Source organism: Scyliorhinus torazame, unplaced genomic scaffold (genome assembly GCF_047496885.1).
Source record: "Scyliorhinus torazame isolate Kashiwa2021f unplaced genomic scaffold, sScyTor2.1 scaffold_972, whole genome shotgun sequence".
NCBI classification, from domain to species: Eukaryota; Metazoa; Chordata; class Chondrichthyes; order Carcharhiniformes; family Scyliorhinidae; genus Scyliorhinus; species Scyliorhinus torazame.
This window is the reverse complement of record NW_027308699.1, coordinates 1-25058: the sequence shown is the minus strand read 5'-3', so window position 1 is coordinate 25058 and position 25058 is coordinate 1. Positions and strand designations below refer to the sequence as shown.

General features: G+C 53.8%; 1 protein-coding gene across 2 annotated transcripts in view; it reads right to left on the bottom strand.

The window, feature by feature from the left end:
* LOC140406882 (uncharacterized) overlaps positions 1 to 17434 on the bottom strand; it is a 41684-nt gene extending 24250 nt beyond the window's left edge. Inside the window, exon 1 of one of the 2 annotated variants that reach the window (XM_072494746.1) lies at positions 17330 to 17434. The gene's annotated coding sequence lies outside the window, so the exon portion shown is untranslated. The remainder of the gene's footprint in view (positions 1 to 17329) is intronic. The other variant, XM_072494747.1, reaches the window with a different exon arrangement.
* Between the last annotated feature and the right edge of the window lie 7624 nt (positions 17435 to 25058).

Sequence of the window (25058 nt, the reverse complement as noted above, 5' to 3'; positions counted from 1 at the left end):
AGTGCTGCACTGTCAGAGGTTCAGTACTGAGGGAGTGCCACACTGTCAGAGGGTCAGTACTGAGGAAGTACTGCACTGTCAGAGGGTCAGTACTGAGGGAGTGCTGCACTGTCAGAGGGCCAGTACTGAGGGAGTGCCGCACTTTCGGAGGGTCAGTACTGAGGGAGTGCCGCACTGTCAGAGGGTCAGTACTGAGGGAGTGCTGCACTGTCAGAGGGTCAGTACTGAGGGAGTGCTGCACTGTCAGAGGGTCAGTACTGAGTGAGTGACGCACTGTCAGAGGGTCAGTACTGAGTGAGTGCCACACTGTCAGAGGATCAGTACTGGGGGAGCGCTGCACTGTCAGAGGGTCAGTACTGAGGGTGTGCCGCACTGTCAGAGGGTCAGTACTGAGGGAGTGCTGCACTGTCAGAGAGTCAGTACTGAGGGAGTGCCGCACTGTCAGAGGGTCAGTACTGAGGGAGTGCTGCACTGTCAGAGGATCAGTACTGGGGGAGCGCTGCACTGTCAGAGGTTCAGTACTGAGGGAGTGCCACACTGTCAGAGGGTCAGTACTGAGGAAGTGCTGCACTGTCAGAGGGTCAGTACTGAGGGAGTGCTGCACTGTCAGAGGGCCAGTACTGAGGGAGTGCCGCACTGTCGGAGGGTCAGTACTGAGGGAGTGCCGCACTGTCAGAGGGTCAGTACTGAGGGAGTGCTGCACTGTCAGAGGGTCAGTACTGAGGGAGTGCTGCACTGTCAGAGGGTCAGTACTGAGTGAGTGACGCACTGTCAGAGGGTCAGTACTGAGTGAGTGCCACACTGTCAGAGGATCAGTACTGGGGGAGCGCTGCACTGTCAGAGGGTCAGTACTGAGGGTGTGCCGCACTGTCAGAGGGTCAGTACTGAGGGAGTGCTGCACTGTCAGAGAGTCAGTACTGAGGGAGTGCCGCACTGTCAGAGGGTCAGTACTGAGGGAGTGCTGCACTGTCAGAGGATCAGTACTGGGGGAGCGCTGCACTGTCAGAGGGTCAGTACTGAGGGAGTGCTGCACTGTCAGAGGGTCAGTACTGAGGGAGTGCCGCACTGTCAGAGGGTCAGTACTGAGGGAGTGCCGCACTGTCAGAGGGTCAGTACTGGGGGAGTGCTGCACTGTCAGATGGTCAGTAATGAGGGAGTGCTGCACTGTTAGAGGGTCAGTACTGAGGGAGTGCAGCACTGTCAGAGGGTCAGTACTGAGGGAGTGCCGCACTGTCAGAGGGTCAGTACTGAGGGAGTGCTGCACTGTCAGAGGGTCAGTACTGAGGGAGTACTGCACTGTCAGAGGGTGAGTACTGAGGGAGTGCTGCGCTGTCAGAGGGTCAGTACTGAGGGAGTGCTGCACTGTCAGAGGGTCAGTACTGAGGGAGTGCCGCACTGTCAGAGGGTCAGTACTGAGGGAGTGCCGCACTGTCAGAGGGTCAGTACTGAGGGAGTGCCGCACTGTCAGAGGGTCTGTACTGAGGGAGTGCTGCACTGGCAGAGGGTCAGTACTGAGGGAGTGCTGCACGGTCAGAGGGTCAGTAGTGAGGGAGTGCTGCACTGGCAGAGGGTCAGTACTGAGGGAGAGCTGCACTGTCAGAGGGTCAGTACTGAGGGAGTGCTGCACTGTCAGAGGGTCAGTACTGAGGGAGTGCCGCACTGTCAGATGGTCAGTACTGAGGGAGTGCTGCACTGTCAGAGGGTCAGTGCTGAGGGAGTGCCGCACTGTCAGAGGGTCAGTACTGAGGGAGTGCTACACTGTCAGAGGGTCAGTACTGAGGGAGTGTTGCACTGTCAGAGGGTCAGTAGTGAGGGAGTGCTGCACTGTCAGAGGGTCAGTACTGAGGGAGTGCCGCACTGTCAGAGGGTCAGTACTGAGGAAGTGCTGCACTGTCAGAGAGTCAGTACTGAGGGAGTGCTGCACTGTCAGAGGGTCAGCACTGAGGGAGTGCTGCACTGTCAGAGGGTCAGTACTGAGGGAGTGCTGCGCTGTCAGAGGGTCAGTACTGAGGGAGTGCCGGACTGTCAGAGGGTCAGTACTGAGTGAGTGCCGCTCTGTCAGAGGGTCAGTACTGAGGGAGTGCTGTACTGTCAGAGGGTCAGTACTGAGGGAGTGCCGGGCTGTCACAGGGTCAGTACTGAGGGAGTGCCGCCCTGTCAGAGGGTCAGTACTGAGGGAGTGCTGCACAGTCAGAGGGTCAGTACTGAGGGAGTGCTGCACTGTCAGCGGGTCAGTACTGAGGGAGTGCTGCACTGTCAGAGGGACAGTACTGAGGGAGCGCCGCACTGTCAGAGGGTCAGTACTGAGGGAGTGCTGCACTGTCAGAGGGTCAGTACTGAGGGAGTGCTGCACTGTCAGAGGGTCAGTACTGAGGGAGTGCCGCACTGTCGGAGGGTCAGTACTGAGGGAGTGCCGCACTGTCAGAGGGTCAGTACTGAGGGAGTGCTGCACTGTCAGAGGGTCAGTACTGAGGGAGCGCCGCACTGTCAGAGGGACAGTACTGAGGGAGCGCCGCACTGTCAGAGGGTCAGTACTGAGGGAGTGCCGCACTGTCAGAGGGTCAGTACTGAGGGAGTGCTGCACTGTCAGACGGTCAGTACTGAGGGAGTGCTGCACTGTCAGAGGGTCAGTACTGAGGGAGTACTGCACTGTCAGAGGGTCAGTACTGAGGGAGTGCCGCACTGTCAGAGGGTCAGTACTGAATGAGAGATGCACTGTCAGAGGGTCAGTACTGAGGGAGTGCTGCACTGTCAGAGCGTTAGTACTGAGGGAGTGCCGCACTGTCAGAGGGTCAGTACTGAGGGAGTGCTGCACTGTCAGAGGGTCAGTACAGAGGGAGTGCCGCACTGTCAGAGGGTCAGTACTGAGGGAAAGCTGCACTGTCAGAGGGTCAGTACTGAGGGAGTGCCGCACTGTCAGAGGGTCAGTACTGAGGGAGTGCTGCACTGTCAGAGGGTCAGTACTGAGGGGGTGCCGCACTGTCAGAGGGTCAGTACTGAGGGAGTGCTGCACTGTCAGAGGGTCAGTACTGAGGGGGTGCCGCACTGTCAGAGGGTCAGTACTGAGGGGGTGCCGCACTGTCAGAGGGTCAGTACTGAGGGAGTGCCGCAGTGTTAGAGGGTCAGTACTGAGGGAGAGCTGCCTGTCAGAGGGTCAGTACTGGGGGAGTGCTGCACTGTCAAAGAGTCAGTAGTGAGGGAGTGCCGCACTGTCAGAGGGTCAGTACTGAGGGAGTGCTGCACTGTCAGAGGGTCAGTACTGAGGGAGTGCCGCACTGTCGGAGGGTCAGTACTGAGGGAGTGCCGCACTGTCAGAGGGTCAGTACTGAGGGAGTGCTGCACTGTCAGAGGGTCAGTACTGAGGGAGCGCCGCACTGTCAGAGGGTCAGTACTGAGGGAGTGCTGCGCTGTCAGAGGGTCAGTACTGAGGGAGTGCTGCGCTGTCAGAGGGTCAGTACTGAGGGAGTGCTGCACTGTCAGAGGGTCAGTACTGAGGGAGAGCCACTCTCAGAGGGTCAGTACTGAGGGAGTGCCGCACTGTCAGAGGGTCAGTACTGAGGGAGTGCCGCACTGTCAGAGGGTCAGTACTGAGGGAGTGCTGCACTGTCAGAGGGTCAGTACTGAGGGAGTGCCGCACTGTCGGAGGGTCAGTACTGAGGGAGTGCTGCACTGTCAGAGGATCAGTACTGGGGGAGCGCTGCACTGTCAGAGGGTCAGTACTGAGGGAGTGCTGCACTGCCAGATGGTCAGTACTGAGTGAGTGCCGCACTGTCAGAGGGTCAGTACTGAGGGAGTGCTGCACTGTTAGAGTGTCAGTACTGAGGGAGTGCCGCACTGTCAGAGGGTCAGTACTGAGGGAGTGCCGCACTGTCAGAGGGTCAGTACTGAGGGAGTGCCGCACTGTCAGAGGGTCTGTACTGAGGGAGTGCTGCACTGGCAGAGGGTCAGTACTGAGGGAGTGCTGCACGGTCAGAGGGTCAGTAGTGAGGGAGTGCTGCACTGGCAGAGGGTCAGTACTGAGGGAGAGCTGCACTGTCAGAGGGTCAGTACTGAGGGAGTGCTGCACTGTCAGAGGGTCAGTACTGAGGGAGTGCCGCACTGTCAGATGGTCAGTACTGAGGGAGTGCTGCACTGTCAGAGGGTCAGTGCTGAGGGAGTGCCGCACTGTCAGAGGGTCAGTACTGAGGGAGTGCTGCACTGTCAGAGGGTCAGTACTGAGGGAATGTTGCACTGTCAGAGGGTCAGTAGTGAGGGAGTGCTGCACTGTCAGAGGGTCAGTACTGAGGGAGTGCCGCACTGTCAGAGAGTCAGTACTGAGGGAGTGCTGCACTGTCAGAGGGTCAGCACTGAGGGAGTGCTGCACTGTCAGAGGGTCAGTACTGAGGGAGTGCTGCGCTGTCAGAGGGTCAGTACTGAGGGAGTGCCGGACTGTCAGAGGGTCAGTACTGAGTGAGTGCCGCTCTGTCAGAGGGTCAGTACTGAGTGAGTGCCGCTCTGTCAGAGGGTCAGTACTGAGGGAGTGCTGCACTGTCAGAGGGTCAGTACTGAGGGAGTGCCGGGCTGTCACAGGGTCAGTACTGAGGGAGTGCCGCCCTGTCAGAGGGTCAGTACTGAGGGAGTGCTGCACTGTCAGAGGGTCAGTACTGAGGGAGTGCTGCATTGTCAGAGGGTCAGTACTGAGGGAGTGCCGCACTGTCAGAGGGTCAGTACTGAGGGAGTGCCGCACTGTCAGAGGGTCAGTACTGAGGGAGTGCTGCACTGTCAGCGGGTCAGTACTGAGGGAGTGCTGCACTGTCAGAGGGACAGTACTGAGGGAGCGCCGCACTGTCAGAGGGTCAGTACTGAGGGAGTGCTGCACTGTCAGAGGGTCAGTACTGAGGGAGTGCTGCACTGTCAGAGGGTCAGTACTGAGGGAGTGCCGCACTGTCGGAGGGTCAGTACTGAGGGAGTGCCGCACTGTCAGAGGGTCAGTACTGAGGGAGTGCTGCACTGTCAGAGGGTCAGTACTGAGGGAGTGCCGCACTGTCAGAGGGTCAGTACTGAGGGAGTGCTGCACTGTCAGAGGGTCAGTACTGAGGGAGTGCCACACTGTCAGAGGGTCAGTACTGAGGGAGTGCCGCACTGTCAGAGGGACAGTACTGAGGGAGCGCCGCATGTCAGAGGGTCAGTACTGAGGGAGTGCCGCACTGTCAGAGGGTCAGTACTGAGGGAGTGCCGCACTGTCAGAGGGTCAGTACTGAGGGAGTGCTGCACTGTCAGAGGGTCAGTACTGAGGGAGTGCAGCACTGTCAGAGGGTCAGTACTGAGGGAGCGCCGCATGTCAGAGGGTCAGTACTGAGGGAGTGCCGCACTGTCAGAGGGTCAGTACTGAGGGAGCGCCGCATGTCAGAGGGTCAGTACTGAGGGAGTGCCGCACTGTCAGAGGGTCAGTACTGAGGGAGTGCCGCACTGTCAGAGGGTCAGTACTGAGGGAGTGCTGCACTGTCAGAGGGTCAGTACTGAGGGAGTGCTGCACTGTCAGACGGTCAGTACTGAGGGAGTGCTGCACTGTCAGAGGGTCAGTACTGAGGGAGTACTGCACTGTCAGAGGGTCAGTACTGAGGGAGTGCCGCACTGTCAGAGGGTCAGTACTGAATGAGAGATGCACTGTCAGAGGGTCAGTACTGAGGGAGTGCTGCACTGTCAGAGGGTTAGTACTGAGGGATTGCCGCACTGTCAGAGGGTCAGTACAGAGGGAGTGCCGCACTGTCAGAGGGTCAGTACTGAGGGAAAGCTGCACTGTCAGAGGGTCAGTACTGAGGGAGCGCCGCACTGTCAGAGGGTCAGTACTGAGGGAGTGCTGCACTGTCAGAGGGTCAGTACTGAGGGGGTGCCGCACTGTCAGAGGGTCAGTGCTGAGGGAGTGCCGCAGTGTTAGAGGGTCAGTACTGAGGGAGAGCTGCCTGTCAGAGGGTCAGTACTGAGGGAGTGCTGCACTATCAAAGAGTCAGTACTGAGGGAGTGCCGCACTGTCAGAGGGTCAGTACTGAGGGAGTGCTGCACTGTCAGAGGGTCAGTACTGAGGGAGTGCCGCACTGTCGGAGGGTCAGTACTGAGGGAGTGCCGCACTGTCAGAGGGTCAGTACTGAGGGAGTGCTGCACTGTCAGAGGGTCAGTACTGAGGGAGCGCCGCACTGTCAGAGGGTCAGTACTGAGGGAGTGCTGCGCTGTCAGAGGGTCAGTACTGAGGGAGTGCTGCGCTGTCAGAGGGTCAGTACTGAGGGATTGCTGCACTGTCAGAGGGTCAGTACTGAGGGAGTGTCGCACTGTCAGAGGGTCAGTACTGAGGGAGTGCTGCACTGTCAGAGGGTCTGTGCTGAGGGAGTGCTGCACTGGCAGAGGGTCAGTACTGAGGGAGTGCTGCACTGTCAGAGGGTCAGTAGTGAGGGAGTGCTGCACTGGCAGAGGGTCAGTACTGAGGGAGTGCTGCACTGTCAGAGGGTCAGTACTGAGGGAGTGCCGCACTGTCAGAGGGTCAGCACTGAGGGAGTGCTGCACTGTCAGAGGGTCAGTACTGAGGGAGTGCCGCACTGTCAGAGGGTCAGTACTGAATGAGAGATGCACTGTCAGAGGGTCAGTACTGAGGGAGTGCTGCACTGTCAGAGGGTTAGTACTGAGGGAGTGCCGCACTGTCAGAGGGTCAGTACTGAGGGAGTGCTGCACTGTCAGAGGGTCAGTACTGAGGGAGTGCCGCACTGTCAGAGGGTCAGTACAGAGGGAGTGCCGCACTGTCAGAGGGTCAGTACTGAGGGAAAGCTGCACTGTCAGAGGGTCAGTACTGAGGGAGCGCCGCACTGTCAGAGGGTCAGTACTGAGGGAGTGCTGCACTGTCAGAGGGTCAGTACTGAGGGGGTGCCGCACTGTCAGAGGGTCAGTGCTGAGGGAGTGCCGCAGTGTTAGAGGGTCAGTACTGAGGGAGAGCTGCCTGTCAGAGGGTCAGTACTGAGGGAGTGCTGCACTATCAAAGAGTCAGTACTGAGGGAGTGCCGCACTGTCAGAGGGTCAGTACTGAGGGAGTGCTGCACTGTCAGAGGGTCAGTACTGAGGGAGTGCCGCACTGTCGGAGGGTCAGTACTGAGGGAGTGCCGCACTGTCAGAGGGTCAGTACTGAGGGAGTGCTGCACTGTCAGAGGGTCAGTACTGAGGGAGCGCCGCACTGTCAGAGGGTCAGTACTGAGGGAGTGCTGCGCTGTCAGAGGGTCAGTACTGAGGGAGTGCTGCGCTGTCAGAGGGTCAGTACTGAGGGAGTGCCGCACTGTCAGAGGGTCAGTACTGAGGGAGTGCCGCAGTGTTAGAGGGTCAGTAATGAGGGAGTGCCGCACTGTCAGAGGGTGAGTACTGAGGGGGTGCAGCACTGTCAGAGGGTCAGTACTGAGGGAGTGCCGCACTGTCAGAGGGTCAGTACTGAGGGAGTGCTGCACTGTCAGATGGTCAGTACTGAGGGAGTGCTGCACTGTCAGAGGGTCAGTACTGAGTGAGTGACGCACTGTCAGAGGGTCAGTACTGAGTGAGTGCCACACTGTCAGAGGATCAGTACTGGGGGAGCGCTGCACTGTCAGAGGGTCAGTACTGAGGGAGTGCCGCACTGTCAGAGGGTCAGTACTGAGGGAGTGCTGCACTGTCAGAGAGTCAGTACTGAGGGAGTGCCGCACTGTCAGAGGGTCAGTACTGAGGGAGTGCTGCACTGTCAGAGGATCAGTACTGGGGGAGCGCTGCACTGTCAGAGGGTCAGTACTGAGGGAGTGCTGCACTGTCAGATGGTCAGTACTGAGGGAGTGCTGCACTGTTAGAGGGTCAGTACTGAGGGAGTGCTGCACTGTCAGAGGGTCAGTACTGAGGGATTACCGCACTGTCAGAGGGTCAGTACTGAGGGAGTGCCGCACTGTCAGAGGGTCAGTACTGAGGGAGCGCCGCACTGTCAGAGGGTCAGTACTGAGGGAGTGCCGCACTGTCAGAGGGTCAGTACTGAGGGAGTGCCGCACTGTCACAGTGTCAGTACTGAGGGAGTGCCGCACTGGCAGATGGTCAGTACTGAGGGAGCCCCGCACTGTCAGAGGGTCAGTACTGAGGGAGTGCCGCACTGTCAGAGGGTCAGTACTGAGGGAGTGCCGCACTGTCAGAGGGACAGTACTGAGGGAGCGCCGCACTGTCAGAGGGTCAGTACTGAGGGAGTGCCGCACTGGCAGATGGTCAGTACTGGGGGAGTGCTGCACTGTCAGAGGGTCAGTACTGAGGGAGTGCCGCACTGTCAGAGGGTCAGTACTGAGGGAGTGCTGCACTGTCAGAGGGTCACTACTGACGGAGTGCCGCACTGTCAGAGGGTCAGTACTGAGGGAGTGCTGCACTGTCAGAGGGTCAGTACTGAGGGAGTGCTGCACTGTCAGTGGGTCAGTACTGAGGGAGTGCCACACTGTCAGAGGGTCAGTACTGAGGAAGTGCTGCACTGTCAGAGGGTCACTACTGAGGGAGTGCCGCACTGTCAGAGGGTCAGTACTGAGGGAGTGCTGCACTGTCAGAGGGTCAGTACTGAGGGAGTGCTGCACTGTCAGAGGTTCAGTACTGAGGGAGTGCCACACTGTCAGAGGGTCAGTACTGAGGAAGTACTGCACTGTCAGAGGGTCAGTACTGAGGGAGTGCTGCACTGTCAGAGGGCCAGTACTGAGGGAGTGCCGCACTTTCGGAGGGTCAGTACTGAGGGAGTGCCGCACTGTCAGAGGGTCAGTACTGAGGGAGTGCTGCACTGTCAGAGGGTCAGTACTGAGGGAGTGCTGCACTGTCAGAGGGTCAGTACTGAGTGAGTGACGCACTGTCAGAGGGTCAGTACTGAGTGAGTGCCACACTGTCAGAGGATCAGTACTGGGGGAGCGCTGCACTGTCAGAGGGTCAGTACTGAGGGTGTGCCGCACTGTCAGAGGGTCAGTACTGAGGGAGTGCTGCACTGTCAGAGAGTCAGTACTGAGGGAGTGCCGCACTGTCAGAGGGTCAGTACTGAGGGAGTGCTGCACTGTCAGAGGATCAGTACTGGGGGAGCGCTGCACTGTCAGAGGTTCAGTACTGAGGGAGTGCCACACTGTCAGAGGGTCAGTACTGAGGAAGTGCTGCACTGTCAGAGGGTCAGTACTGAGGGAGTGCTGCACTGTCAGAGGGCCAGTACTGAGGGAGTGCCGCACTGTCGGAGGGTCAGTACTGAGGGAGTGCCGCACTGTCAGAGGGTCAGTACTGAGGGAGTGCTGCACTGTCAGAGGGTCAGTACTGAGGGAGTGCTGCACTGTCAGAGGGTCAGTACTGAGTGAGTGACGCACTGTCAGAGGGTCAGTACTGAGTGAGTGCCACACTGTCAGAGGATCAGTACTGGGGGAGCGCTGCACTGTCAGAGGGTCAGTACTGAGGGTGTGCCGCACTGTCAGAGGGTCAGTACTGAGGGAGTGCTGCACTGTCAGAGAGTCAGTACTGAGGGAGTGCCGCACTGTCAGAGGGTCAGTACTGAGGGAGTGCTGCACTGTCAGAGGATCAGTACTGGGGGAGCGCTGCACTGTCAGAGGGTCAGTACTGAGGGAGTGCTGCACTGTCAGAGGGTCAGTACTGAGGGAGTGCCGCACTGTCAGAGGGTCAGTACTGAGGGAGTGCCGCACTGTCAGAGGGTCAGTACTGGGGGAGTGCTGCACTGTCAGATGGTCAGTAATGAGGGAGTGCTGCACTGTTAGAGGGTCAGTACTGAGGGAGTGCAGCACTGTCAGAGGGTCAGTACTGAGGGAGTGCCGCACTGTCAGAGGGTCAGTACTGAGGGAGTGCTGCACTGTCAGAGGGTCAGTACTGAGGGAGTACTGCACTGTCAGAGGGTGAGTACTGAGGGAGTGCTGCGCTGTCAGAGGGTCAGTACTGAGGGAGTGCTGCACTGTCAGAGGGTCAGTACTGAGGGAGTGCCGCACTGTCAGAGGGTCAGTACTGAGGGAGTGCCGCACTGTCAGAGGGTCAGTACTGAGGGAGTGCCGCACTGTCAGAGGGTCTGTACTGAGGGAGTGCTGCACTGGCAGAGGGTCAGTACTGAGGGAGTGCTGCACGGTCAGAGGGTCAGTAGTGAGGGAGTGCTGCACTGGCAGAGGGTCAGTACTGAGGGAGAGCTGCACTGTCAGAGGGTCAGTACTGAGGGAGTGCTGCACTGTCAGAGGGTCAGTACTGAGGGAGTGCCGCACTGTCAGATGGTCAGTACTGAGGGAGTGCTGCACTGTCAGAGGGTCAGTGCTGAGGGAGTGCCGCACTGTCAGAGGGTCAGTACTGAGGGAGTGCTACACTGTCAGAGGGTCAGTACTGAGGGAGTGTTGCACTGTCAGAGGGTCAGTAGTGAGGGAGTGCTGCACTGTCAGAGGGTCAGTACTGAGGGAGTGCCGCACTGTCAGAGGGTCAGTACTGAGGAAGTGCTGCACTGTCAGAGAGTCAGTACTGAGGGAGTGCTGCACTGTCAGAGGGTCAGCACTGAGGGAGTGCTGCACTGTCAGAGGGTCAGTACTGAGGGAGTGCTGCGCTGTCAGAGGGTCAGTACTGAGGGAGTGCCGGACTGTCAGAGGGTCAGTACTGAGTGAGTGCCGCTCTGTCAGAGGGTCAGTACTGAGGGAGTGCGGTACTGTCAGAGGGTCAGTACTGAGGGAGTGCCGGGCTGTCACAGGGTCAGTACTGAGGGAGTGCCGCCCTGTCAGAGGGTCAGTACTGAGGGAGTGCTGCACAGTCAGAGGGTCAGTACTGAGGGAGTGCTGCACTGTCAGCGGGTCAGTACTGAGGGAGTGCTGCACTGTCAGAGGGACAGTACTGAGGGAGCGCCGCACTGTCAGAGGGTCAGTACTGAGGGAGTGCTGCACTGTCAGAGGGTCAGTACTGAGGGAGTGCTGCACTGTCAGAGGGTCAGTACTGAGGGAGTGCCGCACTGTCGGAGGGTCAGTACTGAGGGAGTGCCGCACTGTCAGAGGGTCAGTACTGAGGGAGTGCTGCACTGTCAGAGGGTCAGTACTGAGGGAGCGCCGCACTGTCAGAGGGACAGTACTGAGGGAGCGCCGCACTGTCAGAGGGTCAGTACTGAGGGAGTGCCGCACTGTCAGAGGGTCAGTACTGAGGGAGTGCTGCACTGTCAGACGGTCAGTACTGAGGGAGTGCTGCACTGTCAGAGGGTCAGTACTGAGGGAGTACTGCACTGTCAGAGGGTCAGTACTGAGGGAGTGCCGCACTGTCAGAGGGTCAGTACTGAATGAGAGATGCACTGTCAGAGGGTCAGTACTGAGGGAGTGCTGCACTGTCAGAGCGTTAGTACTGAGGGAGTGCCGCACTGTCAGAGGGTCAGTACTGAGGGAGTGCTGCACTGTCAGAGGGTCAGTACAGAGGGAGTGCCGCACTGTCAGAGGGTCAGTACTGAGGGAAAGCTGCACTGTCAGAGGGTCAGTACTGAGGGAGTGCCGCACTGTCAGAGGGTCAGTACTGAGGGAGTGCTGCACTGTCAGAGGGTCAGTACTGAGGGGGTGCCGCACTGTCAGAGGGTCAGTACTGAGGGAGTGCTGCACTGTCAGAGGGTCAGTACTGAGGGGGTGCCGCACTGTCAGAGGGTCAGTACTGAGGGGGTGCCGCACTGTCAGAGGGTCAGTACTGAGGGAGTGCCGCAGTGTTAGAGGGTCAGTACTGAGGGAGAGCTGCCTGTCAGAGGGTCAGTACTGGGGGAGTGCTGCACTGTCAAAGAGTCAGTAGTGAGGGAGTGCCGCACTGTCAGAGGGTCAGTACTGAGGGAGTGCTGCACTGTCAGAGGGTCAGTACTGAGGGAGTGCCGCACTGTCGGAGGGTCAGTACTGAGGGAGTGCCGCACTGTCAGAGGGTCAGTACTGAGGGAGTGCTGCACTGTCAGAGGGTCAGTACTGAGGGAGCGCCGCACTGTCAGAGGGTCAGTACTGAGGGAGTGCTGCGCTGTCAGAGGGTCAGTACTGAGGGAGTGCTGCGCTGTCAGAGGGTCAGTACTGAGGGAGTGCTGCACTGTCAGAGGGTCAGTACTGAGGGAGAGCCACTCTCAGAGGGTCAGTACTGAGGGAGTGCCGCACTGTCAGAGGGTCAGTACTGAGGGAGTGCCGCACTGTCAGAGGGTCAGTACTGAGGGAGTGCTGCACTGTCAGAGGGTCAGTACTGAGGGAGTGCCGCACTGTCGGAGGGTCAGTACTGAGGGAGTGCTGCACTGTCAGAGGATCAGTACTGGGGGAGCGCTGCACTGTCAGAGGGTCAGTACTGAGGGAGTGCTGCACTGCCAGATGGTCAGTACTGAGTGAGTGCCGCACTGTCAGAGGGTCAGTACTGAGGGAGTGCTGCACTGTTAGAGTGTCAGTACTGAGGGAGTGCCGCACTGTCAGAGGGTCAGTACTGAGGGAGTGCCGCACTGTCAGAGGGTCAGTACTGAGGGAGTGCCGCACTGTCAGAGGGTCTGTACTGAGGGAGTGCTGCACTGGCAGAGGGTCAGTACTGAGGGAGTGCTGCACGGTCAGAGGGTCAGTAGTGAGGGAGTGCTGCACTGGCAGAGGGTCAGTACTGAGGGAGAGCTGCACTGTCAGAGGGTCAGTACTGAGGGAGTGCTGCACTGTCAGAGGGTCAGTACTGAGGGAGTGCCGCACTGTCAGATGGTCAGTACTGAGGGAGTGCTGCACTGTCAGAGGGTCAGTGCTGAGGGAGTGCCGCACTGTCAGAGGGTCAGTACTGAGGGAGTGCTGCACTGTCAGAGGGTCAGTACTGAGGGAATGTTGCACTGTCAGAGGGTCAGTAGTGAGGGAGTGCCGCACTGTCAGAGAGTCAGTACTGAGGGAGTGCTGCACTGTCAGAGGGTCAGCACTGAGGGAGTGCTGCACTGTCAGAGGGTCAGTACTGAGGGAGTGCTGCGCTGTCAGAGGGTCAGTACTGAGGGAGTGCCGGACTGTCAGAGGGTCAGTACTGAGTGAGTGCCGCTCTGTCAGAGGGTCAGTACTGAGTGAGTGCCGCTCTGTCAGAGGGTCAGTACTGAGGGAGTGCTGCACTGTCAGAGGGTCAGTACTGAGGGAGTGCCGGGCTGTCACAGGGTCAGTACTGAGGGAGTGCCGCCCTGTCAGAGGGTCAGTACTGAGGGAGTGCTGCACTGTCAGAGGGTCAGTACTGAGGGAGTGCTGCATTGTCAGAGGGTCAGTACTGAGGGAGTGCCGCACTGTCAGAGGGTCAGTACTGAGGGAGTGCCGCACTGTCAGAGGGTCAGTACTGAGGGAGTGCTGCACTGTCAGCGGGTCAGTACTGAGGGAGTGCTGCACTGTCAGAGGGACAGTACTGAGGGAGCGCCGCACTGTCAGAGGGTCAGTACTGAGGGAGTGCTGCACTGTCAGAGGGTCAGTACTGAGGGAGTGCTGCACTGTCAGAGGGTCAGTACTGAGGGAGTGCCGCACTGTCGGAGGGTCAGTACTGAGGGAGTGCCGCACTGTCAGAGGGTCAGTACTGAGGGAGTGCTGCACTGTCAGAGGGTCAGTACTGAGGGAGCGCCGCACTGTCAGAGGGACAGTACTGAGGGAGCGCCGCATGTCAGAGGGTCAGTACTGAGGGAGTGCCGCACTGTCAGAGGGTCAGTACTGAGGGAGTGCCGCACTGTCAGAGGGTCAGTACTGAGGGAGTGCTGCACTGTCAGAGGGTCAGTACTGAGGGAGTGCAGCACTGTCAGAGGGTCAGTACTGAGGGAGCGCCGCATGTCAGAGGGTCAGTACTGAGGGAGTGCCGCACTGTCAGAGGGTCAGTACTGAGGGAGCGCCGCATGTCAGAGGGTCAGTACTGAGGGAGTGCCGCACTGTCAGAGGGTCAGTACTGAGGGAGTGCCGCACTGTCAGAGGGTCAGTACTGAGGGAGTGCTGCACTGTCAGAGGGTCAGTACTGAGGGAGTGCTGCACTGTCAGACGGTCAGTACTGAGGGAGTGCTGCACTGTCAGAGGGTCAGTACTGAGGGAGTACTGCACTGTCAGAGGGTCAGTACTGAGGGAGTGCCGCACTGTCAGAGGGTCAGTACTGAATGAGAGATGCACTGTCAGAGGGTCAGTACTGAGGGAGTGCTGCACTGTCAGAGGGTTAGTACTGAGGGATTGCCGCACTGTCAGAGGGTCAGTACAGAGGGAGTGCCGCACTGTCAGAGGGTCAGTACTGAGGGAAAGCTGCACTGTCAGAGGGTCAGTACTGAGGGAGCGCCGCACTGTCAGAGGGTCAGTACTGAGGGAGTGCTGCACTGTCAGAGGGTCAGTACTGAGGGGGTGCCGCACTGTCAGAGGGTCAGTGCTGAGGGAGTGCCGCAGTGTTAGAGGGTCAGTACTGAGGGAGAGCTGCCTGTCAGAGGGTCAGTACTGAGGGAGTGCTGCACTATCAAAGAGTCAGTACTGAGGGAGTGCCGCACTGTCAGAGGGTCAGTACTGAGGGAGTGCTGCACTGTCAGAGGGTCAGTACTGAGGGAGTGCCGCACTGTCGGAGGGTCAGTACTGAGGGAGTGCCGCACTGTCAGAGGGTCAGTACTGAGGGAGTGCTGCACTGTCAGAGGGTCAGTACTGAGGGAGCGCCGCACTGTCAGAGGGTCAGTACTGAGGGAGTGCTGCGCTGTCAGAGGGTCAGTACTGAGGGAGTGCTGCGCTGTCAGAGGGTCAGTACTGAGGGATTGCTGCACTGTCAGAGGGTCAGTACTGAGGGAGTGTCGCACTGTCAGAGGGTCAGTACTGAGGGAGTGCTGCACTGTCAGAGGGTCTGTGCTGAGGGAGTGCTGCACTGGCAGAGGGTCAGTACTGAGGGAGTGCTGCACTGTCAGAGGGTCAGTAGTGAGGGAGTGCTGCACTGGCAGAGGGTCAGTACTGAGGGAGTGCTGCACTGTCAGAGGGTCAGTACTGAGGGAGTGCCGCACTGTCAGAGGGTCAGCACTGAGGGAGTGCTGCACTGTCAGAGGGTCAGTACTGAGGGAGTGCCGCACTGTCAGAGGGTCAGTACTGAATGAGAGATGCACTGTCAGAGGGTCAGTACTGAGGGAGTGCTGCACTGTCAGAGGGTTAGTACTGAGGGAGTGCCGCACTGTCAGAGGGTCAGTACTGAGGGAGTGCTGCACTGTCAGAGGGTCAGTACTGAGGGAGTGCCGCACTGTCAGAGGGTCAGTACAGAGGGAGTGCCGCACTGTCAGAGGGTCAGTACTGAGGGAAAGCTGCACTGTCAGAGGGTCAGTACTGAGGGAGCGCCGCACTGTCAGAGGGTCAGTACTGAGGGAGTGCTGCACTGTCAGAGGGTCAGTACTGAGGGGGTGCCGCACTGTCAGAGGGTCAGTGCTGAGGGAGTGCCGCAGTGTTAGAGGGTCAGTACTGAGGGAGAGCTGCCTGTCAGAGGGTCAGTACTGAGGGAGTGCTGCACTATCAAAGAGTCAGTACTGAGGGAGTGCCGCACTGTCAGAGGGTCAGTACTGAGGGAGTGCTGCACTGTCAGAGGGTCAGTACTGAGGGAGTGCCGCACTGTCGGAGGGTCAGTACTGAGGGAGTGCCGCACTGTCAGAGGGTCAGTACTGAGGGAGTGCTGCACTGTCAGAGGGTCAGTACTGAGGGAGCGCCGCACTGTCAGAGGGTCAGTACTGAGGGAGTGCTGCGCTGTCAGAGGGTCAGTACTGAGGGAGTGCTGCGCTGTCAGAGGGTCAGTACTGAGGGAGTGCTGCACTGTCAGAGGGTCAGTACTGAGGGAGTGCCGCACTGTCAGTGGGTCAGTACTGAGGGAGTGCTGCACTGTCAGAGGGTCAGTACTGAGGGAGTGCCGCACTGTCAGTGGGTCAGTACTGAGGGAGTGCTGCACTGTCAGAGGGTCTGTGCTGAGGGAGTGCTGCACTGGCAGAGGGTCAGTACTGAGGGAGTGCTGCACTGGCAGAGGGTCAGTACTGAGGGAGTGCCGCACTGTCAGAGGGTCAGTACTGAGGGCGTGCTGCACTGTCAGAGGGTCAGTACTGAGGGAGTGCCACACTGTCAGAGGGTCAGTACTGAGGGAGTGCTGCACTGTCAGAGGGTCAGTACTGAGGGAGTGCCACACTGTCAGAGGGTCAGTACTGAGGGAGTGCTGCACTGTCAGAGGGTCGTTACTGAGGGAGTGCCGCACTGTCAGAGGGTCGTTACTGAGGGAGTGCCACACTGTCAGAGGGTCAGTACTGAGGGAGTGCTGCACTGTCAGAGGGTCAGTACTGAGGGAGTGCCACACTGTCTGAGGGACAGTACTCAGGGAGTGCTGCACTGTCAGAGGGTCAGTACTGATGGGGTGCCGCACTGTCAGAGGGTCAGTACTGAGGGAGTGCTGCACTGTCAGAGGGTCAGTACTGAGGGAGTGCCGCACTGTCAGAGGGTCAGTACTGAAGGAGTGTCGCACTGTCATAGGGTCAGTACTGAGGGAGTGCTGCACTGTCAGAGGATCAGTACTGAGGGAGTGCTGCACTGTCAGAGGGTCAGTACTGAGGGAGTGCTGCACTGTCAGAGGGTCAGTACTGAGGGAGTACCGCACTGTCAGAGGGTCAGTACTGAGGGAGAGCTGCACTGTCAGAGGGTCAGTACTACGGGAGTGCCGCACTGTCAGAGGGTCGTTACTGAAGGAGTGTCGCACTGTCATAGGGTCAGTACTGAGGGAGTGCTGCACTGTCAGAGGGTCAGTACTGAGGGAGTGCCGCACTGTCAGAGGGTCAGTACTGAGGGAGTGCCGCACTGTCAGAGGGTCAGTACGTTCCCTTATTTTGGGTCTTTAATCATCAGCCCCATACAGGCAGAAATACGAATGGAATCGTTTCCCTTTCTTTCCCCGGACGTTGCTTGTAACTGACTTTCTCCTGAATGGTGAGACAGGATTCCAGTGTCAGATACTGTGACAATTCCCCTTAGCCCCCTTCATGCCCAACTTGGGGAGCTCCTTGCCCACCGCACCCCTGACAGGAGTCTCTCTCCCCATTCTCAGACAAGCATCATTCCTCAATCCCCTCTCCCAGCCTCTCGTCCTGACCTCTTTAAGGAAGGATTGGAATGCACCCGCACAATACGCCCATCGTCACAGCCGAACAATCTAACTCTGTCCACTTTCCCCACTCAATGCTCAGCGCTTGCCAATTTGTAAAGATCGACGGACTGGAAGATTGCAAAGTTTCACTTTCCTGGCTCAGAGTCTCACGATATTTCTACATGTTTGGTTCTGCTACCTCGCCCTGCAGAGGAATCAGACATTACACGAGTGGAACAGCTCAGGGTTGACAAGGGATCGTTTCCCTCCCTGCGTATACTATTACCTGTTCACTGCGAGGGGTTCGTACAGCTGAGCTCAATGTCGGTTACCCTCCTTCTCACTCGGGCTGTGTGGGAGTTTATTCCGTGTTTGTCTCTGAATAAAAAACCTGTTCTCCCAGTGCCCTGTACTTTGTTCCTCTAAACCATGATGAGCTCATCAAACCACATGTCACTTGTAATCTCGAGGTTATCCAACTTTGGTTTCTGTATCTGAAGGTTGTTCCTCTCCTCTGTGGGACTCGCCAACTCCAGTTCAAACCCTCCCGTTAGGTAAAACACTCCACTCAATCTGACCAGAGTTTGGGAATGAGCTGACATTGATGGGAATGGGCGGGTGGGGCGGATATAACTTTCCTCTTTACTCCACCTACGTAACACCGCTCGACTTCACCCCCTCTCTACCTCTGCCTTATAAATGTAGCTGGTTCCAATTGACCTTCTCACCTCTGACTCGACAGGATAGATTCGCATTTTTCCCGAATGCAGACGGAACAACAATTTATACTTCTTGAGGAGAGAGTTCTGATTGTTTAGCAAGTGGGCGTTGCCATGGAGATTGTATCATAGAATCCCTACAATGCAGGAGGCAGCCACTTGGGCCATCCATTAACCATCCGAAAGAGCACCCTTCCCAGGTCCACCCTCCATCCCAGCCCCCACTATCCCCTTAACCATCTAACCTAACCTGCAGATCCCTGGATACTAAGGGGCAATTTAGCACGGCCAATCCTTCTAACCTGCACATCTTTACACTGGGGCGAGGAAACCGAAGCCCCCGGAGTAAAGGAACGCAGACACGGAGAGAAGATGCAGACTCCGCAGTTACCCGAGGCTGGAAACGAACCTGGGTCCCCAACGCTGTGAGGCAGCAGTGCTAACACACACATACATCAAGTATCGAATTTTACCTCCAGGTTATTCAAAGAAGTTATGGATAGCTTAGGAATAAAACAATTTAAATCAACTGCGTACGATCCAGCATCGCAGGGAGCGTTAGAAAGGTGGCATCAGACATTAAAGACAATGTTGAGGGCTTATTGTCAAGATTATCCAGTGGATTGGGAAAAAGGAATTCCATTCGTACTGTTTGCAATTAGGGATGCACCTAATGAGGATATTATATTTAGTCCTTTTGAACTAATCCTTGGTCATAGGTAAGAGGACCACTTAAATTGATTAAGGAAAAATTGGTAAGTGAGAAATTGGAAATTACACTATTGGATTACGTGTCAAATTTTAGGCAACGATTAAATAGAGCAGGTGAATTGGCTAGACAACATTTGAAAGGTACACATGTGATGAAACGGGTAGCGGACAAGAAATCCAAAGTTCGTAGTTTTGCCAGTGGGGATAAAGTTTTAGTGTTGGTACCAGTGGTAGGTGAGCCTTTAAAAGCTAGGTTTTGTGGACCGTATCAGATTGAAAGGAAATTAAGTGAGGTGAATCATGTGGTAAAAACACCAGATAGAAGGAAAACTCACCGAGTGTGTCATGTGAATATGCTTAAAAGGTAGTTTGAAAGGGAAGGAGAGAAAAAGGAGGCGGTTTTAATGATTCTAACTCAAAGTGACGAACCAAATCCAGATGACTGTGAATTTGACACACCTCAAATTAAATTGGAAAACGAGGATGTTCTTAAAAATTGGGATAAATTGTTGAGTTACCTTCCAGAGGAAAAATGATCTGACCTGAAAGAGTTATTGATATCACATGGGCAAGTTTGTGGAGATAAATTGGGAAGTACTAAAATGGCTATACATGATGTAGATGTGGGAAATGCTGTTCCAATCAAACAACTTCCATATAGACTTAACCCTTTAAAATTGGCACAGGTCAACAAAGAGATTGAGAGTATGCTTAAAAATGGCATAATTGAAGTGGGTTGCAGCCAATGGAGCTCACCCACAGTGATGGTACCTAAACCAGACAGTACCCAACGGTTGTGTGTGGACTATAGAAAGGTTAATGCAGTTACAGGAATGGACTCTTATCCTATCTCATGTTTGGAGGATTGCATTGAGAAAGTGGGACAATCAGCTTTTATTTCCAAAGTGGATTTACTTAAAGGTTACTGGCAGGTACCTTTATCCGAAAGGGCGAAGGAGATTTCAGCTTTTGTGACTCCAGATGGTATATACCAATTCAAAGATATGCCATTTGGCATGAAAAATGCCCCAGCCACATTTCAACGGTTAACTAACAAAGTTGTTTCTGGATTACCCAATTGTGCGGTCGACATCGACGATCTGGTAGTTTTCAGCCAGACATGGACAGAACATTTAAAACATCTGATAGAGTTATTCAATCGACTTCAGGAGGTGGGTTTGGTGATAAACCTAGCCAAAAGTGAATTTGGAAAAGCCCAAGTCACTTTCCTTGGCCATACAATCGGACAGGGTCGAATGGTCACACGGGATGTGAACCCAACAGTTATTGAGGAGTTTCCGATACCTTCAAGACGAAGGGAAATAATGCGATTTCTTGGCATGAGTGGATTTGATCGAACATTTGTGCAAATGTTTTGTAGCGTGATTGCTCCACTGATGGACTTGCTGAAGAAACGTCGAAAATTTCAATGGACAGCGGACTTTCAACAGGCATTTGACTGCCTGAAAGCTGTGATAACCAATGCTCCTGTGTCGGAGAATTACAAGGGACTCTGTGATCAGATTGAACTAAAGTATCTGACTTTAAAGAGAAATGCCGAGGCGTAGAGAAATGGACGGATCGTGCAAGGACCTTCTTCTTCAAAGGGACTGTCAATCCAGAAGGATTTCAATTGGAGGAAGAACATAAAAAAAGGACTATATTATTATACCTGTTTGCATGTGTTGTTTTTTGAAATAAAAAGTATATTCACTGTGTGCGTTTCTTAAAGGATAGTGAAAAGGTGAAAAATGAAACCATCTTGAAGTTGATGGGTTTATTTATTTTTCTTGGGAGGAGGTGTCATGAGAATGTTGCTTTAAGAAATGTTTGGCTGCTCATGTTACTGCAGTGATGTCAGAGTGTGGGTGGAGCTGGGCTGTCTGTCAGCTTTTTACTTTTGTTTTAGACTGTTTGCTACAGGGTGTGTTTTAGTTGCGTTTTCAGAGCTGGATAGCTGCAGTCACAGCCAGAAGGTGTATGAATCTCTCTCTGTAATCTAAAGACTGTAAATCGATCCTTTGGTGATTTAAAACTAATAACAGTCGTGACTTTAACCTGATGTGCTTCTGGTAAAAGGTGTTTTAAGTCTTATGGATGTTAAAAGGAAAGCTTAAAGGATTACATAGTGTTGTATTCTTTGGGGGTTGTATTTGAGTTAATGGCTGCTAAGATGTTCACTGTATGTTTTAAAAAGGTTAACTTGAGTTCATAGAATAAACATTGTTTTGCTTTAAAAAATACTTTTCCATTTCTGCTGTCCCACACCTGTAGAGTGGGCTGTGTGCTCCCCGCACCACAATCTAGTAAACGTTGTGGGTCAGGGGAACTCCATGATACTCTTTGGAGTTCTCGAAACCCTGGCCCATAGCACTATGAACAGCGACAGCTTCAGGAGCTTCCTGACGGAGCTGAACCGCTCGAAGCCTCAGGGGTAGACAGGAATTAACAACAGGGAGAAGGGTATTTCAGACCCAGAGGGGGTTAAATTACAGGGACATGTTGTGTACAATTGGCTGTAATATACCGAGTGACGCGGACTGAGGGGTTAATCTAATCGATTCTGCTCTGCATAAGCGTCCTCACACCCTCTTTGCCCCCCTCCCCACCCCATCAACACACCCTTCTGTTCCTTACACTCTCGTGTATTTATCCAACTTCCCCTTAAATACATCAACACCATTTCCCTCAACCACTCCCATTAGGAGAGAGTTCCACATTCTCCCCACTCTCTGGGTAAAGACATACTTCCTGAATTCCCCCAGTGGATTTATTAGTGAATATTGGAAATGGACAAGGAGCTCACACTATATATGGCCTATAAAATATAGAGAGATTTCCTCATGGTTCATTTTTAAAAACTGGACAAGGATCCTTTTAAAATGCCCATGATCCTGAACAAAAGGAGTTATTTTGCACTTTCCAGGGAGTTTATGCCTCGTTGTCTCTGAAGAGACCCTAACGGGCCTTGTCGGCTAGAGACTAAATTCACGTACAAAGGCCTCCTGCATTTAAGAGCCGAGTCTGGCCAACTCGCATCTACTCATCTGCCAGGACAAAGAGCCCTGCAACCTTCCACTCTATCTACTTGAACTTCTATACCGTCGTCTACAAGATTGGTTCATCTCTGTGTGCTTATCTCATCGTGGGAGTTAACTCTTCATGAAGTTATCCAGCATCAGTTTTCTGCCTGCTGATCTCTGTGAAAGAATACACCTTTGGACTTTGACTCTGGACTCAAGTACACCAATGCGATATTGCCGTCGGCGATCGGAGAATCCTGTCCATAGTCTTTGCACAAAACTTTAGCCGTGTTGCTAGCTGTAGCTATTCTGGCCGAAATGGCTTCTACCCATTTGGAAAATGTCCACTATTCCTGGGACTTCAGAGCATCCTCTGCATGGTGGAAGGGTGATGTAATTAACTTGTATGTGCCGGAATGTTCCGGTTGGGCAGGGGCTTTTAACTGAGGCATGGATGTTATAGGTCACCAATTGTTCTTTTGACAAATGACACAATGATCTGTTACTACCTGAGCACGTTTCTTAAATCCTCAAACGCACCCTCCTTTGGATGGGGCCACCATCTGTTGAGCAGCTAGGTGCCGCCATGAATGGATTTGTTGTCCATCTGGCTGAGGTGACTAATGTGACTCTATTTATCGAAAGTAATGGGTGAACTGTGTGAGGGCATTTAATGGGCAGTTTCTGCTCCAGAACAATACCTAGTCAGTCACAGCTTTACATATGGCTTGTACAGCTCTCAGACAACTTTTCCATCCAAGATCCACTGGGTCCAGTCTTCCAGAATAGAACCCAATTGGTCGCTGGTGATCCCCATGATGCTGGGTTAAGATTGCTGTCATATATCCTCCTTCTTCATGAACAAATAGGGTCAATGGTTTTCCACTATTTGGTGTACGAGTCAATCCAATTTCTATTAAAGTTGCATCACCCCAGAAATAATCTCAGTTCTTCAAAAGTGGTGGGTTTCTTTGCGATTTGAATTGCCTCTGTTCCATATTGAGTCAGTTCTCTTTTGCCTTTTGAAATGTTCTGACCAAAATAGATGACTTCACGTTGAGCAATTTGTGCTTTGGCCATCTTGAGTTTATGGCGACTGAGAGGATTCAGCAGAACAAGCAAATCTTTCTCATGATCTTGTTCCTTAATAGTGGCGAACAAAATGTCATCGACATACTGGATAATGGTCGAGGGCAACTCAGGTAATTCCCTCAGATGGTTTTGTAAAGCCAGATGGAATAGGGTAGGGCTGTAGTGAAAACCCTGTGGTAATCTTGTCCAGGAGGACTATTACTGTTGAATAGTAAAGACAAACCGAGGTTGTACCTCCTGTGCTATTGGTATTGACCAGAAGCCATTAACCAAATCGATAACTGAAAACCATTCACGTTCTGGTGTTAAAGCATTGAAGATAGTTGAAGGGTCGGTCACCAGAGGGGCTCTCTTATCAATACACTGATTTGTTGTTTGGTAGCCAATGGTCAGACGCCATGAACCATTTTACAGGCCAAACTGGACTGTTTGATGAACTGTGTGTTTTAATTAACATCCCCCTTTCTTCCAGCTGTTTTACTATGTGTAAAATCCCTTCAATTGAGGACGGGTTAATGGGGTATTGTTTGGTACACGGTGCAGTGGGACCAGTGAATGATGCTGGTTCCATATGTAATAATCCACAATCATTCTTATCTTTCGCCCAAATCAGGTGTTCGTAAAGCTGATCTTTCCTGAATGGTCTGGTTGCCCATGTTCCTTTCCCATTTTCAAAGCTTCGGGAAGAATTCAGTTGGGATAGAATATCCAAACCCAGAATGGCCTGATCCACTCGACCTACTAACCAAACTGGAGAAGTTAATTCATGAGGACCAAATTCTATCGATAGAGGTTTAATTCTTTTAATAGTCAGTAGATGTCCCCCAACACCATGAGCCACAGTGTGTTTGTAATCCAGAGCAAATGCTTTTCCAAATTTGGAACGGAAAACTCTGCTCCTGTATCGAAGAGACAGACCACTTCTATACCGCCCACCCTCATTAATATATACAATCCATCTCTTCTATTTTTAAGTGGAGCATGAAGAGAGGCAGGGGCGGTGGGGCTGACGGTGGGTTTTTCTAATTTTTGACACCTCCAGCAGTGCTGCTCTCTACGTTGTGGTGATAATTTCTTAAATTCTTCCCATGCAGCTGAAGCTTCCTGGGACTGGGCTGGTGGAGATTGTGGGTAAAGTCTAGGTGTGGAATTGGAAACGGGAGCAGGATTTGGAGGCACATACGGTGCTGGGAAATGCATTCCCCCAGATGGTGTAATATACGGGGGCGTCGATTGGGGCCCGTAGACAACATCCTGGCCATGTCGTCCTTATAATCTAGCTCGACATGACCTAACCCAATGTCCTTCCTTTCCACAAATATTGCTTTTTCCTCTTGTAAATTTTGATTTGGGTTAAACATTTGAATTAGACAAAGCATTGTTTACTGATTGGCCTAATACTCCTTTAGGTTGTGCCTCTGTTTGGAAAACGTGTATCTTAGTATCCCAATCTCGATCGATTTGAGCACATCGATTTCCTAACGCTGAATACGATGTTGCTGCTCTAGACCAATCAGGAAGCACCAATTTCAATGCATTGGACGCATCTGTTCCGAAACCAGCAATAAATGCAGACTTTACCGGTTTGAGAGTGCTGTAGTCCCAAGACTCCAATCCCCCTGGCAACTCCATTCCTCAGTGCTCTATCCATACTTTCCTCAATCTTCCTATTCTGACACTTCCTGACCTCTTCTGCAGACAAGCAGTAACCTTTGTCCAGTCAATTTCTGGCGGGTTATATCTTAACAACCATTGTTTAATTAGGAGCCAGCCATCGTCCATTCACTGCTCTTCCTCCTCTAATGCTCCTTTAAGCTCGTGAAAGAGTTGGTCACTTTCTCGTTTCGGGGTTATTAGTGTCAGATCCTGAACTTCGTCCTGCGGGAGGAGGTTATAAATCTGTCGCAATCTTTCCAGCACTTTCCATGATCCCATTCCACCTTTTTCTCGGATTGGGTAATTCTTTAGACCACCGGTCAATTCCATCTGGATCAGCCGGTTTATGGACCGTCCATTGAGCATATTGTGCTCGAGTGATCCTCCTATTCCCCTTCCACAGAGACTGTTTCTACTCACTCTGATTTATACCGCTTTGATTTGAAAGGGGCTAGCCGTATACCTCCTGCTTCTTGACACTTGGGGCTTTCGTGTTTCTTTTTAAAAAAAAATATATTTTTATTCAAATTTTTTCGGTCAAACAAGAACAGGATAGGATTTTCCCCTTTTTACAACTTTACAACAATATAAATAATAATGACCGTTTTTTTTAACAAATAAATAATATATTAACTAAACGGCAACTGCCAACAACAAACTAATAACTCTCCAAAACAATAAAGTCCCACACGCCGGTATAAATAACTAATACAAACAACTATAGCAAACCCCTGAGGGCCCGCGTGGGCCCTCCCCACCCCCCTCCCACCCCCCACCCCCTCCCCCCCACACCCCCTCCCCCTCCCTCACTCCC